We start from the raw sequence: 16064 nt of genomic DNA, 5'->3' as shown, positions 1-16064 counted from the left end.
TCAGCAGAGGGGCTTCGCCACTCCCCTGCCTTCCAGATGGTTTTTAATGTGTTTATAGTACAATGTTAGAAAAACAATCAGCAACTGAACCAGGCACACCCAGACCACCTAAGCAGCACCAGCGGCAGGAGAGTACCAGGGTGTATGCTTAAATTACACTAAAAACAAGAGACTACAGGCCTGAGCATTTGAATCAAGTTTGCCTGACCATAAAGTAAAAAGGAAAAGTATGATTTAAAAAACAGTATTTTAAATTTAGCCAACAGTAGCTTAAAGACATATAGAAAAGTGAAAGTTTTCTAAACATTATTATTTCAACTGTTACTCATTTTCATCTACTTAAAAATTACAATTGGACCTGACTTTTAAGTACTATGTTGGAAACCAGAAAGTGCTAACTACTCAACCTTGCACACAGGCACCTGAACTACAGCTGCATAAAAGGCAAGAGGGCTGTGCAATGCCAGGAGATAAAGCACTGACTGCACGGCTTCTTCTTAGAGCAACAGAAAGCTTTTTTTTTTTTTTCCCCTCAATTAACACTCCCTTTTACATTGCAAAAGGAGAAGAGCAAACAGGGTTGTATTAGGTAACCTGACAGCACTTTTTTCACCTCATTCATTTCCTTACTGTCTCAAGTCTTCAGAACCTGGCTAGCTGAAAAGCTAAAATGTATCTTCAGGAATGTATATAGACTGGACTCTGCTTTACAAGGGATAGCCCTGACCACTATGTCCTGTGTGGCTCCTTTGCAGTCCTTCGGCTCTAAATATAATTCCCTGCAGTTTATTGTGCAACGTCTCTTGTAACAGAACAGAGAAGAAAATCTTGCAAGTTCTTAAAGAACTTCCTTATCATCCACTGCAACCATTTTTGCCATAGGAAGGAATCATTTTAGCCTGAATTAGACTTCTTGTTAAGAAAATAGCCTAAACTCAAGTATTTATTTTCAAATATATCCATGTGGATTAGGCTTCCAGTTCCCACGGAAATTCTAATGAGAAATTTCTGGAGCCACTTCTGAACAAACTATGTTGCTGAGTACACACTAGCAAACATTACAGACTTCAAAATTAACAGGAAGATACTTTTTTGATATTTATTTTCATACTTTCTACCAGAAGGAAATGCACCGAATGCGGCAAGAATTGAAAGAAAAAAAATCTGCAGCACGAGTATCAATTAAACTGTACAGAAGTCTTTTTAAAAGTATGGGTTCCTCCCATTTCATAGAGCAAGGGTACAAAATGCACTCAACACACCTTAGCTGTAAATGTTGGAGCTAATCTAGATGTTTCCAACCAAATCCAACTATGCACAGCAAAACCTGCAAGAAAATTACCACTTCAACTACATTAAATATTCTAAAAATTTTATTTTCTCGTTAAGAAAGGTTCAACAAGTGCTCTGCTACTATTCATTTCACTCCTACTGCCTGCAGGCATTTTGGCAGTTAACCAAATAAGTCTCCTAAAAACTGCATAATTTAACTGAGTTGACCTACTCCCCTGAGCTTTTATTGAATCCATCATAGCATCTTTATGGCTAGATACTTGAAGTGATTTTTTGCGTGTCTTATACCTCCTCTGACAACACAAAATTCGAAATGCTGTAATAAGGCAAAAACTGCTTATGACAGTTTTTAAGCCTATCTTAAAAACTCAGCAAGTGGTATCAGAGAGGACAAAAGGGCTCACTGATTGGGCGTTAGAACAGGGTTACGGCGACAGCCCTGTCCCAAGGGGGCTTTGCTGGCGCTGCGCTGCAGGCCTGGGCGCAGGGCGCCCTGTCCCCAGGTGTGCGGCCGCCGCGTGGACCTGGAGACGCTGCGTGGGTCACCCGCGGGGAAGCTCTTGAGAGCCGTCCTGCACGTGTCCCCCGTACCTGCTGCGCTCGGGATGCAGGAGAGCAGCCTCCCAGAGCCCCGCACAGAGCCGCAGGGCACACCAACAGGTGACACCCCACGGCAGGTACTACTTCAGCCTGGAAACACCAGGGTGTCTCCACATAACCGCTCCTTGACACTTCTTCATTCTCTGCCCCGCTAGGATTTCATATAAATAGAATTTTCTTGCAAGGGGAGCTGCAGTGCTCCACCCTCAGACATTTTGAGTCAAACTGATTTAAGCTGATTACTCTTAATATAAATAGCTTGGAGACCATCTTAAGTAGAGAGGGGGGAAAAAAAAAAAAACCCAAACCAAACACTTTAGGCAAGAAACATTGTTATAGCGCAGATGATATATTGCTGGATCTCCATTTGGCGGGCGGAATGGAAAAGGAAGCAGCAGTATTGTGACAGAGTCGAACGCTCATTTGTTTCTTATTTACTGCCCCAAAAGCTCAGCCCTGACAAGAGATTCCCGAGTTTCGGCAGGACTCGTCTCTCCCAGTGGAACAGCTTATGCCGAACGTTACCCACAGCTGGAAGGAGGAAAGCACTAAAGAAAGTTGCATGAGGTTTACACATACCCTCACACTTAGGGCTACAGGAAGGCTTCTCCACTGCCCCTTTTCTGACCCATCCGAACGGATGCCCCGCTCCCTGCGCAGCCGTGTCCAGCCGTCCCACCCGTGTCCACGCGCGTCAGCGCAGCCACGCGGAGCGGCTCGCGCGCTGCAGCCGCGCTCGGGCAGCCGCCGAGGCGGCGCGTCGCCTCCGAACCGGCACCGCACGCGCGCACCTCCTCGTCCCTTCCACTCCCGCGGGGAAGGGGCGCCGCCGCCGCCGCCCCCCGTCCCGCGGCACGGGCACGGGCGGCCGCCCCGCGCTGACCGCGCACCCACGCGGGACGCTGCCCCGCGGCTGCCCGCACAGCCGGGAGCCGCGGCTCTCCCCGCAGCGGCGCCCGCGGAGGCGGGGCGCGCAGGGAGCGCCCCGCGGAGCAGCCCGCCCCGCGCGCGCCACCAGGAAGCGCCCTCGGGTCGGGCCCGGCCGCCCGCGGCCAGAGGCGCCGGTCCCGCTGCCGCCCGCCCGGCCTCCCCGCTGCCCGCCCGCCCGGCCCCGGCCTCGTCGCCGGCAGCGCCGGGCGAGCGGCGGCCGCGGCGCCCCTTTACCTCTGCGCGGCGGCAGCGCCGCCTCTGCCTCCCGCGCCGCCGCGTCCCCGCTCGCTGGCGGCCGCCGCCGTCACTGCGCGCCCCTGCCCGGCTTCCGCGGCCGCGCTCGCCGCCCCAGTGCCCCGGCAGCGCGGTGCCGCCGCCGCCGCCGCCCGCGCCCCGCCTCCCGCCGCCGCCGCCGCCAACCGGCGCCGCCGCGCCCTGACTGACGGACGGGGCCGCTCGCACCGCCCCGCCCGCTCGTGCCGCCCCGCGGCTCGGCAGCGCCGGCCGCGGCGGAGCCAGCGAAGGGCGCCGCGCGGGGCCGCGGCCCCGGCCGGAGCGGGAGCGGCAGCGGCGGCGGGACGAGCCTCGCCGGCCCCGCTGCGGGGCTTTTCCTCGCTCGGCGCCATATTCTGCCATGGCGGGGGCGGCCGCGTGGGCAGCCCCCGCAGCACCCTCGCGTGTCCCCACGCACAGGCCAGTGCCTCTGGCCCCGGGCAGAGTGGCGCAGTCGTCGTGGGGCTGCGCGAAGCCCGAGCGAGAGCTGCAGCCTGCTGTGCTCGCTGTGTCGTGCTCAGCGTGTCAGGGTAGCACATGCGGCCCCAGGGCAGCAAAGGTGTCACTGCCGTGCCAGGGCACCACACAGAGTCCCGGCATGGCAGCGTCTTTGCTGTGCCAGGCACTGCACGGGGCCCGAGAGCCACCGCCTGTCGACATCACGCTGCCAGGACACCACATGAGGTCCCAGGGTGGCGATGTGTCATCTCCATGCCAGAGCACCCCCAGGGCCCAAGAGCTGCAGTGTGTTGTCACTGTACCAGGACAGCACACGAGGTCCCGGGGCAGCAGTGTGTTATCACCGTGCCAGGGCACTGCACAGCGTTGCGGGTCCCCACAGCTCCTCACACTGCAGCTCCGTCCTGCAGAGCGGAGCCCGGCCAGGTGAGGTGACAAACCCCTGTGCCGTGTCCTTGCCCTGAGTCACGGGAAACCCAGCGTCACTCCAAACGTGTGTCAACCCTGACTGGTGAGAGGTTTAGAGCAGGAAAACGGGTGGAGGTGGCAGCTGTCTGAAGCAGCCAAGATCTTCAGTCGATATCATTAATTACCATCTTATGGTGCCAAAGTCTGCGAGGCTCTGTGCGGCACAGGGCGACATGACATATTCCCTGCCCCGAGGAGTCCACAATCTAGAGCGGATCTGGCAGCATGAGGGTGTGACAGGACACCACGAGGTTGCAGCAGCAGGATTGTGCTGCTGAGCTATGTGTGCTTTGTTTGAACAGGTCGCTGCTTATCTTGTAGATACTAAGTATATGCATACATATGTTACCGTGATGCAGTTCTCGTAGGTGTCGCTGCGGAAGAGGAGAAAGTGGTTTAAGCATAGGTATAACCGGGTAGGAGGGACGGAAGGCAGGGGCAGCAGCGTGAGGAGCCCATGAAGATGGTGCCACGGCTTGGTGAATACCAGCACAAGGGCTGCCTGTAAAGCTGTAAAATGAGGGCAAGCAGCACATAGAACTGCCAGGACAAGGAAGGAGTCTGTGCCTGCGTGGTGGCACGCAGAGGCGCGCACAAAAAGAGAATGGGGCAGGATCAGGTCGACTAGCCAAAGAAAAGTTTTGCAGCTGTGCTCTCTGTGGGCTTTAGGAAGACTATTTACGTGTTAGAGAAGTCTGAACACAGACGGTTCTGATTATGACAAGAGGACCTAAGGACAAAGACTAGAGACTTACCTATCCAGACAGACTGCAAGGATCAGGGCTTAAAATAATGTGTAAGAAACTGTAAGTCTGGTGAAATAAAATAGATATCTAGAAATACATATGGCCTGAAGTCTTATGAGCAGAACAGAAGTACATGTTGGCTAAGGGGAAGGGAAGAGTCTACATTGCTATAATTTGGCAGTTGGGCATTCTAAAAAAGCTAATTAGCTTATGGTCTGATCACAGACTACTAAGAGAAAAGCGAAATGGTTTTATGAAAACAGGGCATAGTTTTTGCAAAGAGCTATAGGTTAGTGTGCCTGAAAGAAAGTACATGCTTTTAGAATCCTTGGACTTTGGAGATAGATTCAAGTATGTGCTAAGATGAGGAATTTCATTTTATTGAGCATGGAGAAAAACAAAAGGAGAAATTTTTATCATATATATATATATGTATTTAAAGATATTTCTCTGTGATATCTTTCTTATGCTTTGAAAGGCATATTTTTTCCCCCACTGAGTTCCTGACTTTCTTTGCAAGCTTCCAAGAGAAGGATATTTTCTGACATCTGTTAATCATTTCTCCTTTGATTCATTAGGACTTAACTTACTCCAGGGCTACAGATGGGATTAAGCGGCAGCTCCAGAGACCTCTAGGATGGCAGGATGGATCTGACAATGTAAGGTGTGACAATGTCACAGGACTGCAGCAACAAAATCCCAAGATCCAGTGCTCAGAGAAAGGTAGAAATGTTCTTACTAGAATAACTGGCAATCTGAACACACAGAATGACTTTCAAATTTATGACTTTTTCAGAACAGAGACCAGTGTGTGTATGCAAGCAAACGCTTTGTTATAATTTAAATACTAAATGATAGTAACATTGAAGGTTGTTGAGAGAAAAGCCAGTCCTCGTCTCTCTCTTTTTTTTTTTTTTTTTTCTGGGATTGAAAATGCAGGCAAAAGCAGAGTTAAGAAAGAATGTTCCATTTCTTCTGTCCAGACTGCTGTCTCTGGCATTCGCTGTTGCTGAGGGCAAAAACAGCATGGATTTTGAAGGGGATTAGACAGACTGGCTGGTTGGAATGCCAGTCCTGGGCACTGGCCTGACAATGGAGGCTTTAAGGGAACTCAAAACCTCTGGAGTAATAGTTCCAAACTGACGAGACTAGGCTTGTCCCACAGGTGAAAGGCAGGGCTAGAGCTGATGGTTCTGCTTCCTCCCTGCTGGCACGGCTCCCCTCACGGGGCAAGAAAACCTCCAAGGCAGGGATGAATGGACCTGCTTCCTGCATCCCCTCTGTATCAGCCAGGTCTGAGTCTGCTTTTCTTTATTAGTTTTTCTCTCTGAACTCACCCACTGCAAAAAAAGAGAAGCACCTAGGAGGGGAAGGTAGGCAATGGCAGCAAGTTGTCCTGCAGCAGCCCTTGTTGCCCTTTTGTCAGGCCTGTTGTAACTCCTCTCCCAAGGTCCCCGCTCCCTCATGCCCTGGCATGCTCATTGCCCTGACTTGTCTCCTTCCCAGGCATTAGCCAAGTGTCTCCAAGGATTGTTGCCCATTCCAATTTCAGCAGGACAAGGCCCTGAGCTTTGCTCTGAGGAAATTAGGAAGCACTCTGGTGTATGTCTTGATACAAAACAGAGGAAGATGTGGGAGTTGTAAGCCTGTCTCTTTCTTCAATTGGCTACTTGGAAGGAGTCCTTATGGATCATATAAAGCTTTTACATATAAAGTTTACAATGTGAGTAATCATACTATCACAGAATCATTATGGTTGGAAAAGACCTTCAAGATCATCGAGTCCAACAGTAATGCCCATAGGCATGCTTGATTAGGTCAAAAGTTCTTGAGGAGAGTAATTTTGACCCTTTTTAAGTCAAAAGTAGGGAAAGGTTAAGTCATTGAATCATCATATAAAGAGGAGTGATTGTCATGCCCAGCAATCACTGGAAATAAGAAAAGACAGAAGAGTGAAATGAAGGCAGATGGCTCAGTTTACAACAGCCAGATTATCCAGTACAAGCCATACGCACTTGAAGTGTTTGCTAAGGAAGACAACTTTAATCTCCATCCATTGGGAGATCTCTTGAGCATTCCTGCCAGAGGCTGCTTAAGGGAGTACAATGAAAAATGAGCAGGTATTGTGTTCCATGCTAGTAGCTGTCAGGCGATTTTAGCCTTCGCATCTTACCTCTAGGCAGACTTTCTTTCGTAAAGGTCATGCAGTACTGGAGAGAATTTACCCTGGAAGTCTGGAAGTTCCCTTTCCTTTAGCAAAAAAAAAAAAGAAAAAAAAAAAAAGGCCGCTTAATCTCAGAGAGGAAGTTTTAAAGTATAGAGGTTGAGAATAGAGGAAAGAAAACAAAACGTCATCAAAGAGGATCTGTGGGTAAAGCAGAGTTCCCAGAGCATCAGATCCTTGTTACTGCAACTGGCAAACTACATTTGTGTTCATTACTGACACATTTTAAGCAGGGAGGTTTTTTCTTTTGAGATATCAAGGCAAAAATATTCCTAAGGTAAGTTATCTGGCTTAATAGATTTTATCAGCACTGAGTATGATTTCCTGGGCTAACGTGGGCAAGGGTAGAGGAGGTGGCATAAAGGAATTTTATTGGAATATACTTTAGGTGTGATGAATGTTGATGGCAAGTGTCACTTCATAAGTTCAGAACAAAGTCCTGGGACTCCTGATATAGCTTTGTACTATCTTGCAGCAGGAGGGTTTCAACCAGTTGATTTAAGGGATGAAGTTGAAAGAGAATCACTGCTCATATTCTTTTTTACTTACTCCCAAAGCTGAAAATGAATTTGTACATATAACTTAGCTGTTCTAGTACATGTTGCTAAATGACTCATGTAAAATTCCTAAAGGAATGACCATAGTGAGGAGTCAGGAAAACAACAGGAAAAGCTGTTCATAATTGTTGTAAACATGAATTAAATAGAAAATAAATAAAGTGGATCGCAAGGAGGAAAAGCGTCAAAACCTGTGAATGGTAGTATTTTCTGTCATAGCTAGGACGAAGAGATTATTATTGCTCAAAAAGACGGTTTAAATGTATTTCTGAAGACAAAACAGTAGCATGAAAAATAAGCCCCTCTATTGCTTAGAAGGATTCTAGCATATAAAGGAAAAGAGTGAGCTAAAAATAAGATAGAGGAATGCAGGAAAGAAATTAGCAAAGCTTCCTATCATATTAAGAATCAGGAAAGTAACCCTGACAACTTTCATATTTAAACTGCAAGGAGGCTGATTAGCAGAGTACCAGTCATCCTGGGCATAACAGAGCAATTGGATTTGTATTTTATTTCAGGTCTGTCAGAGGGGTGGAATGAAGGGGGGAGTGTCTATCTGGCCAAAAAGCTGACATCAGCAATAAATGCGCTTATTTGAGCTAATCAGCCAAGTTTCCCTTTATAGACATTTCTAGCGCATGACTCATTTTGTGCTATGGGGTCATGATGACTTTTTCTTATCTTCCAGGAGGAGGTGATAGAATCGCCATCACTGGAGGGTTTTAGGATTAGGCTAATCAGACAGAGATTGTCCTGCTGTGGACAGAGAGATGCAGTGGGTGGTCACTGGAGTCCTTTTGTGGCTCCCTAAAAGCATGTGTAGATTAATTAGTTGAAGAACATTCCAACTCTGACTTATCATCACTTTCTCAAAGTTAAAACTTGCCGATCAGAATCAAAGACGTCCAAAATCACTTTCCCTGCCCCTCCAATACTGTATCCAAAAATTAGACTCCTGTAGTCACAGAGGTAGAGGTCCTTACTCCTGTAATACTGTCTATTAGAAAAGAGTTTCTTCATTTGCTCTTGAGCAAATTTCTAAAACACTAGCACTAGTGGAAATCAAGTTTCCTGTGCACAAATCACAACCAGAAATTATTCTGCATTTATGAAAAGCCTTCAAAAAGTTTTCTTTGCAATAAAAAAGTCCTTAGTCATCCAAAAATTGATTTTTATGCAGTCTTTTTCTCCAGTCTCATAATTCTTAACAAGCTAAACATTTTTATGAAAATTTACATTTTGTCAGAAAAAAATCTTAAATCTAAAAGAAAATTTATATTTTTCAGATCTATAGATTATTAAGATAGATAAATAGACAATATTTTCTATATCTGAAACACAGCATAATTGATAAAATAATGTTATAAAAATATCTGCAAGTGCAACATCTGTGTTTTTCTTTCAACTAAGCAAAATTACATAAACATAGATTCTGCTTTTTGTGAAATCTATGAGTAATTCCTCCTCTGCACTTTCAGGACTTGTGCACTCACTGATAGAAAAGACTAGGCTTGACAGCCATTCAAGGCTCACATGTTTTCCATGCAGACAGGGTGCAGTGTGAATAATAATTTTGCAAGTTTTCACGTGCATTGTGTCTTTTGCACACCTGATGTCCATCAGCACTGTCTGAATAAGCCCCCCGGGAGTAATAAGACCCAGAGGAGTAATAATGTATCTAAATTGCCATGGCCATCTGTAGATGTGTTTGCTGTTAAGGCTGTTTCCCTCAAGATGCCGTTTGTAGGTTTCAGTATTGACAGCTGATCACATGGAAATTTGCATCCGGCTGTAATGAGCTCAGTCTGAGGAGCAGACAGATTTAAATTAGGTTGAGACCATTTGGTACCAGTTTATATAGAATAGAAGTTGCCTAGTTTCTTCCAATAACATCAAGATGGGAAAGCTCAAACTTTATTACTGATTGTCTGAGCTACTGTGACCTTTGAATCAATTATTCATAAGAGTTACCAACTGCAGTAAGTCTCAATATGATACCAGATAGTCAGCACCTTCCTTTCTTGGGCAAAGTGCATAAGATGCAAGACCAAGCTTTGGAAAGCCTGCCAATTTAGATGTGTTTTTTGTCAAGCCTCAGAAATACACTACAATATGGACATGAATAATCCAGACTCTATCAGGCAGGAACATGTAACTGTTACATAAAATGCATCTTGAGTGACACCTCTAACAATTACAGAACTAAGAAGCGAATATAAAATTAAGGGCCATCCTGTGAAGCCAGTTGGAGTTTATGGCCAAAAGAAAAACATATTTAGTTTCCTTTTGCTGCTTAGAGATTTTTTTAATATTATCAAAGCAATAAAAAAGAATGAATTGTTGCTATTGAATCTGATGGGCCAGAGCTTTCTTTTCTTTTTTTCATTTATTTTGAAACAAATTTGCAGTATGATTAATTAGCTTGATCATGGTATTCTGCTGAAATCCAACCCCAGAGCAACAAAACTTCCAACTGTTTCATTCGTAAATATTGCCACATGATCTGAAAGTGTAATTCTAGCGAGCCTAAAATGATCATGTGGATGCTGTAAGGTGCGTCTGGCAAAGACTGGCTCCCTAGAACTTGAATTAGTTGAGAGAATGCAAGATGAAGGCTGAAAATGCTTGCCTCTTTTTCAAGTGCCAGTGCAGGGCAGCAAATTGTCTTTACTGTTCCTAATTGCACCTCTGGCAGGAACAGCAAATTGAATCCAGCAGGGGTTATGCCAATTCAATATTCTATATGTGATATTTCCATAAGATTATTTATTTGATAGATGATATTAGCACACCTTTTTTTGTAACAAGATTAGAGTTGGAGAAATGTGCTTCAGTTAGCATATTTTAGAATAAAGTGAATAGTGGTTTAAAAATTACTTAATTTGCAGAAATAAAAGAATAGGAGAGAGAAGTGTTATTTGGGGGGGGAAATGGGTTGAAAATGTGAAGAACTCATATCAAGACAATTGCATCAGGAATTTGCTAAACTGAAAATTCAAAACAAAGAAGTCCTCTGTTACTAGCAGAACAAGAAAATGCTATCCATAGCGTTCAGTTGCTGCCTTCATCCTATCAGTGAGCCTCAGAGTAACAGAATAATTTAATGTTTTTACATGCAGCAGAAGCGGTAAAACCTCCTCCCATTATGACTTTATCTGTTAAACCACAAAGAAAGGGTGGGAAAAAAGAAAACCACTGTTTTAAAGTAAGGTTTTGAGGTCTGAGGAAAAGCATGGAAATTCAAAGATAAGGCTGATAGTCTCTGCCCTGTATCCACCAATTTGTACATTGCTGTTGCACATTTTAATATGAGAATAAATACTTCACTTCTATATAGCTTCTGCTGTGAAATGCACTTTGGAATGAGTATTTTCCTAACAACTTTTACGAGAGAGAGAAAGGATCCTAGTACGGAGCCGCATAGTCTGAGGTAGTATTTGGTACTTGTTTAGTGGGGTGGGATTTTTTTTTTTTTTTTCTGGATCAACATGGGTTTGGATGACAAGCAAAAACCAGGGGCTGGTGCAAAGAAACCGTGATTCCCTTAGGTCCCGATCCAAGTGAGTTATGTTGTCCAGAACAGGGTTTGCTTCGTCATTGCCCATGTTAGATGGTGCAGGCGTGACAAGCTGTGTTGGAGGTGCAAATGGATGCTGAAAAGAGATCCCTTGATGTGACGCAACTGTGGTTTATGGTAGGCTCACCAGTTCCTTAAGAGACAGCATTGCCCTCAGGCTTGCTTCCTAAAGCATCACTTGCCAAAGGAGTTTGGGGAAGTTACAGTTCATCAGCTGTGTAATATTGTAAGTCAGATCACGCCAAGTGTCACATGAGAGCTTTGAAGACATAAGAAATGGGCTGAACTCGCTACAGAAATGGACTGAGACAACAGTGGACATATTAAAAGAAAAAGTCTTAAGTGTGACACAGGAAAAATGGTCTGAGAAGACCATTGGAAAAGTGAACCCCTTCTGCAGCAACTCTTTTAAAAATATATAGGGAGCATGAGAACAGACCAATATGGCAAAGTGCTCCGTAATGGCCTTCACAGTTAAAAGCAGTATGGATATTGCTGGTACAGCAAACTTTTCTTAGGAGCTCATGAGAGGAAGAGATATAATGCAGTTTTGACATGTTCTGAAACTGCTTCTGCTCTTGTATGCTCCTGATCTCACAGCTGCCAAAGGGCTGGACCATGAGAAGCAAATCCCCCATCCTCAGAGTGCCATGCAGCATTTTTCTCTGGAAGGCCAGAAAGCAGAAAATGGTGGTTTAGGGAGAGGTGATCCTTGCAGAGTGGCTCTTCTCTTCAGTGTTTGTACGTTGCTCAGTGCAGAGGCATTTAGGTGCCACAGTAATTTAGGTATACAGGACTTCGGGGTCACGCAGAGAAGCTCTGATTTGGAGGAGCCTGTGATACGCCTTAACTGTGTTGTGTGACAGTCTAGTTACAGATGGCTCTCAGTCACTTGTAATAACAGCAAAATTGAAGAAGCTGGAGAATAAAAACGTGGCTAATAAAAACCACATGGAAGTTAAGTTCTAGGAGTATGTTTGGTACATTTGCCTTTGAAAGAAGCTGTAAGCAGCTGTCTTGAGTGGTTCTGCTTTCAGAGGAAGCAGGCGGAGGGAGGTCTGGGTGAGCAGCACGTGTTGGGCTGCACATGCTGCATCATGGTGCTGCGCTCAGGAGAACTGGGAGAACACAGGGCCTGTTCAGTCTTTAACCCAGATAATCTTTGCGTCACGGGGAGTTTCCCCTCTGTCTTTAACTATGGGGTTTTTTGATTGCTTTTCATCTACAAAATAATGCAGAGGATATTTAGAACATCATTTCAGTTCTTGGGTTATGGAATAATGAATTAAAAAAAAAAGCACTGCTTGAAAAGAAAAGTCAAGGAGCCTATGATCTATAGATTGTGGGCTGAAAATCTTACCTTATTGTCTGTTGGAGACTATAATATATTCTGAGTCTTTTAATAAAGCTTGACATTTCTCTGTCAGGATTGTGGTCATATAACACAGGCTGTTAAAACTTGGTTTTCTTCCAGCACTTATAGTGGGAACAGGAACAAGCTGGATAGATGCCTGATCTGTGTATCTGGGCCTCATATAGCAATGTAACAGCTAAAATGGGAATTAAATAATTCCAACATGCCTGTTGAGTTTGTGTCTTGCACAGTGCTATATTTCATATAATATCAGCACTTTAAGGAATCTTACTCAGCCTTGGCAAGTAAAAGCAGTAGGGATTTAGTTTTTGGAAGTATTCTGAAATAAAGATTTTATTTCCCATTCATCCTGAAGCCTCAGTGTTTCTTAAAAGAGCCTTCCTTCAGTCCTCCTCCCCTTGCTCCCTCCCTCTATGAGGACAGCAGGGATTTAAGTCTGTTTCCCTGGCTATCGCAGTGAAATGAGACCTCCTTGAGCCTGCCGATGTATGGCAGCATGCCTGTGCTGGGTGACGAGGCCAGCGTGGTTGTAGAGAAGGGAGGAAAGAAAATCTCTAACCATTTCCAGGAGAAAAACCATTCCCTTCAGGAATTTGGTTGCAGCTTCCTCTCAATGCTGGAGCAATAGACATGATCCACTGCTCTCATTTTTCCTTGGCATCTGCCTTGTGGAGAGAGGCGACGCCGGGATCCAAGCAGCAGCCCTGGGAGCAGGGAGCAGCACTGCGAACATAGGCCAGCTCTGCGGAGCCATGTGGTGGACGGTGTGAGGGCCTGGACAAGATCCTGCTTTGCTGGAGTGACTCGGTTGGTTTTCATGCTTGAATCGCAGTGCATGCTTCCTCTCCTTCTGTGCCCTGTTACAGGTTCTGCTCTGCTCACATGCAGTCCTGGAAACCATCACGGGGCTATTTCTGCTGAACGCCTGGTGCTCTCCGGTAGGCGTTACTGGGAATTCTCTCAACTTCACTTTGACTCACTGGGGCATTTTGGTAGAGTAGGCAAGTGCCAGCTATCATCTGCAGGGTTGTCAGTAAAGGGTGGTTACCAAGAGTTAGGCTTAAGATCAAACTGATGGCTTCCAGAATGAGAAGCATGAGTCTTGGTGCGTGCCCTGCAGTTAGTCTGTGGCTAGTAGCAGTGACTTCTCTTTCAGGATGCATCAAGCAGCACACACAGGTCTGCTAAGGGAGAGCGGAGCAAAGCTCAGACTCGCTAGGAGCCTGCATGGCCAGTCTGGGGCAGGTACTTTGCATGTGAACTCCATCCTGCACCGGATCCATGATAAGAGCAGAAATAACTTTCAACTTCTTTCTTCCCATGGAACCTAGGTCTGGTGTGATGAGTCTACATCTTTGCCATTTCAACAATCCTGGCTTCGCACCAGCCTTTGTTTATGTTGTTGGTCTGAGTGGAAAGTGTAAAGGATTGGGCTTCCCACCTTGTCTGGCCATGGCCTGTGTGCTGGAGCCTTCTCATCTATAGAAGACAGGGCAAGATCCTGATGTGGCACTTTGATGGATGACTGACTCAGTCCAGCCAGAATTTTATTCATGAATAAGAAGAAAAAAAAGAAATCTACATTCTCTTTAATGGTTTTAATGTTTGAATGTAATTTTTAATTCAGAAAACTGACTGCTTTAAGAGGCAGGCACAGTCCTCTGCGTCATGCTACAAAGTTGCTGACTGATGTTTTTTTAAGTGTGTCTGATGCTTTGGATCATAGCTTCAGGTAGAATACATTCCATTAAACATTCCTTTTAATCTCTGAGCCTACCTTTCCTGTACGAAAGGACATTTTATTCCATAGAAAGCTATTGTAATATCCCATCCCACAAAAGAACCAAATCACATGGTCCCATGTGCTTATGCGGATCCCTGCTGAAGCCAGCTCCTCAGTCCTCACCTGAAGTGAACCAGCATGCATTTATTTATGCTACTGGGTTATTTACGTGCATCAATTCAATACTGGTAAAAGGGTGTCATGCAGACAGATCTGTTTAAAGGATTCCCTTTCTGGAATGTTACGAAGTTAAAGTGTTAAGTATTTATGTCATAATTATTCATCTTGTCAATAGATAAGATTTCACTGAATTTTGTCATTGGGTTACCACACAGTTTCTTAATAGTCACAAGTGCACATATCCATAGTCTTGTGTCTGCCAGTAAAAATACCTTCCACTACAGAGGAAAGAAAATACAGTCTTAGTTATAAGCCATCTGTAATGCAGATACAGTATCTTAAATATCTTGATCCTTGATCCATTTTTATACTACTATGTAAGAAAATGAAGCTAGCAGCAAGCTCTTTTTGTATTAAGACTTACTCCTATCATGAATTATTCCTCAAATACTAAATACTAATATTGTTCCTGGTAGAATCCACTTTATGTATTTGAGTGCTAACATTTGCAGTACATTTCCTCATTTGTTTTTAAGCTACACTCAAATTAGCAATTAACTAAAATAGTTGCTTTTGTAAGCAAAGCAATTTTGTAAGAATATTTAATAATTTATATTTTTCTGATTCCAGAGTGCAACAGTTGAAAATGAATGAGTAATTTGTTGTTGATATGGAAAGGAACTTTAATCTTTTATGAGAACATCTTGGCAGTGGGTATGCTTATCTCTTCAGAGAGAGCTGGAATTTTTCAGTGGGCAATATAGGAATATTATCAGAGGCAGTGTTGAAAACAAAAATAATTGAACAAAGAACTCAAGTTCCTCAACAAGTTACAAGTTCCTCTTTTGCATCTAGGACTTTTATCAAAAACTTTCCCAAAAGATTATTAGCCCATATTAGCCCCTGATCTTATTTCAGAAAACATAATCATTAAGTTATCAATTGAGCATTTATCTGCAAGATTTAAAACTCCATTGCTACAAGTAGGCTAAAAGGAGAATTTGGCTCATTTTTTTTCATAAATATTCCCAAAGAAGAGGTTTTATGATCAAAACAAAAGTGGCTGTGACCTCAGTTAGGATTTCAGAGGAGCCAGCTGTGCTGTCATGTTCTAGGGTGATTTCCATTTGCTCTGCAGTTCAGTTCATGCTTCCATTGGAAGATCAGCAGCGTGGCAGTAACTGCAGTCCTGGTGACTGTACGGGCAAATCAGCGTGATGGCCTTGCCAGTGCTCTGTTCTGATGGTGTTTTATGTAGCCTCCCTTCTCAGAGATGTAGCTGGTAGATGAAACAGTGTAATCTCTCGTGGGAAAAATGTACCCAGACATTTTGGTCTATTACTTTTCTAAATTTTTCTTATTTTATTTGAGAAAGGAAAATCTTGTCTTCTTTTCTTTCCCCCTTTGCAAAACAATACTAACAGCTGAAAATGAAACACATTTTTAGAAAGAAAACTGTCAAATGTAAGTATTAGCAATGTCTTAGATTTTTATCCTCACCTTGCTTTTTTTTGGAAGGGGGAGGAGATCTGTTCTACTTTTCTTTCTGCAGTCTAACATCACTTCTTCCATACTTGCTTGATTTTAGACCCATTCCTCCTCTTAACTATAATGTTAGGTTTTCATAGGATTTTCCTACTCTTTACAGAAATATTGAAA

General features: G+C 44.5%; 1 protein-coding gene across 1 annotated transcript in view; it reads right to left on the bottom strand.

Moving 5' to 3' along the window:
* The window catches only part of LOC104575770 (phosphatidylinositol 3-kinase regulatory subunit alpha), a 50962-nt gene extending 47826 nt beyond the window's left edge, over positions 1–3136 (bottom strand). The window contains exon 1 of the mRNA XM_088534815.1: positions 3058–3136. The gene's annotated coding sequence lies outside the window, so the exon portion shown is untranslated. The remainder of the gene's footprint in view (positions 1–3057) is intronic.
* Positions 3137–16064: the final 12928 nt, after the last annotated feature.

Source organism: Tinamus guttatus, unplaced genomic scaffold, assembly GCF_059628265.1.
Source record: "Tinamus guttatus ecotype Peru unplaced genomic scaffold, ASM5962826v1 Tinamus_guttatus_pri_ptg000600l, whole genome shotgun sequence".
NCBI classification, from domain to species: Eukaryota; Metazoa; Chordata; class Aves; order Tinamiformes; family Tinamidae; genus Tinamus; species Tinamus guttatus.
Note: the sequence above shows the minus strand (reverse complement) of the source record. Positions and strands in the feature narration are given on the sequence as shown.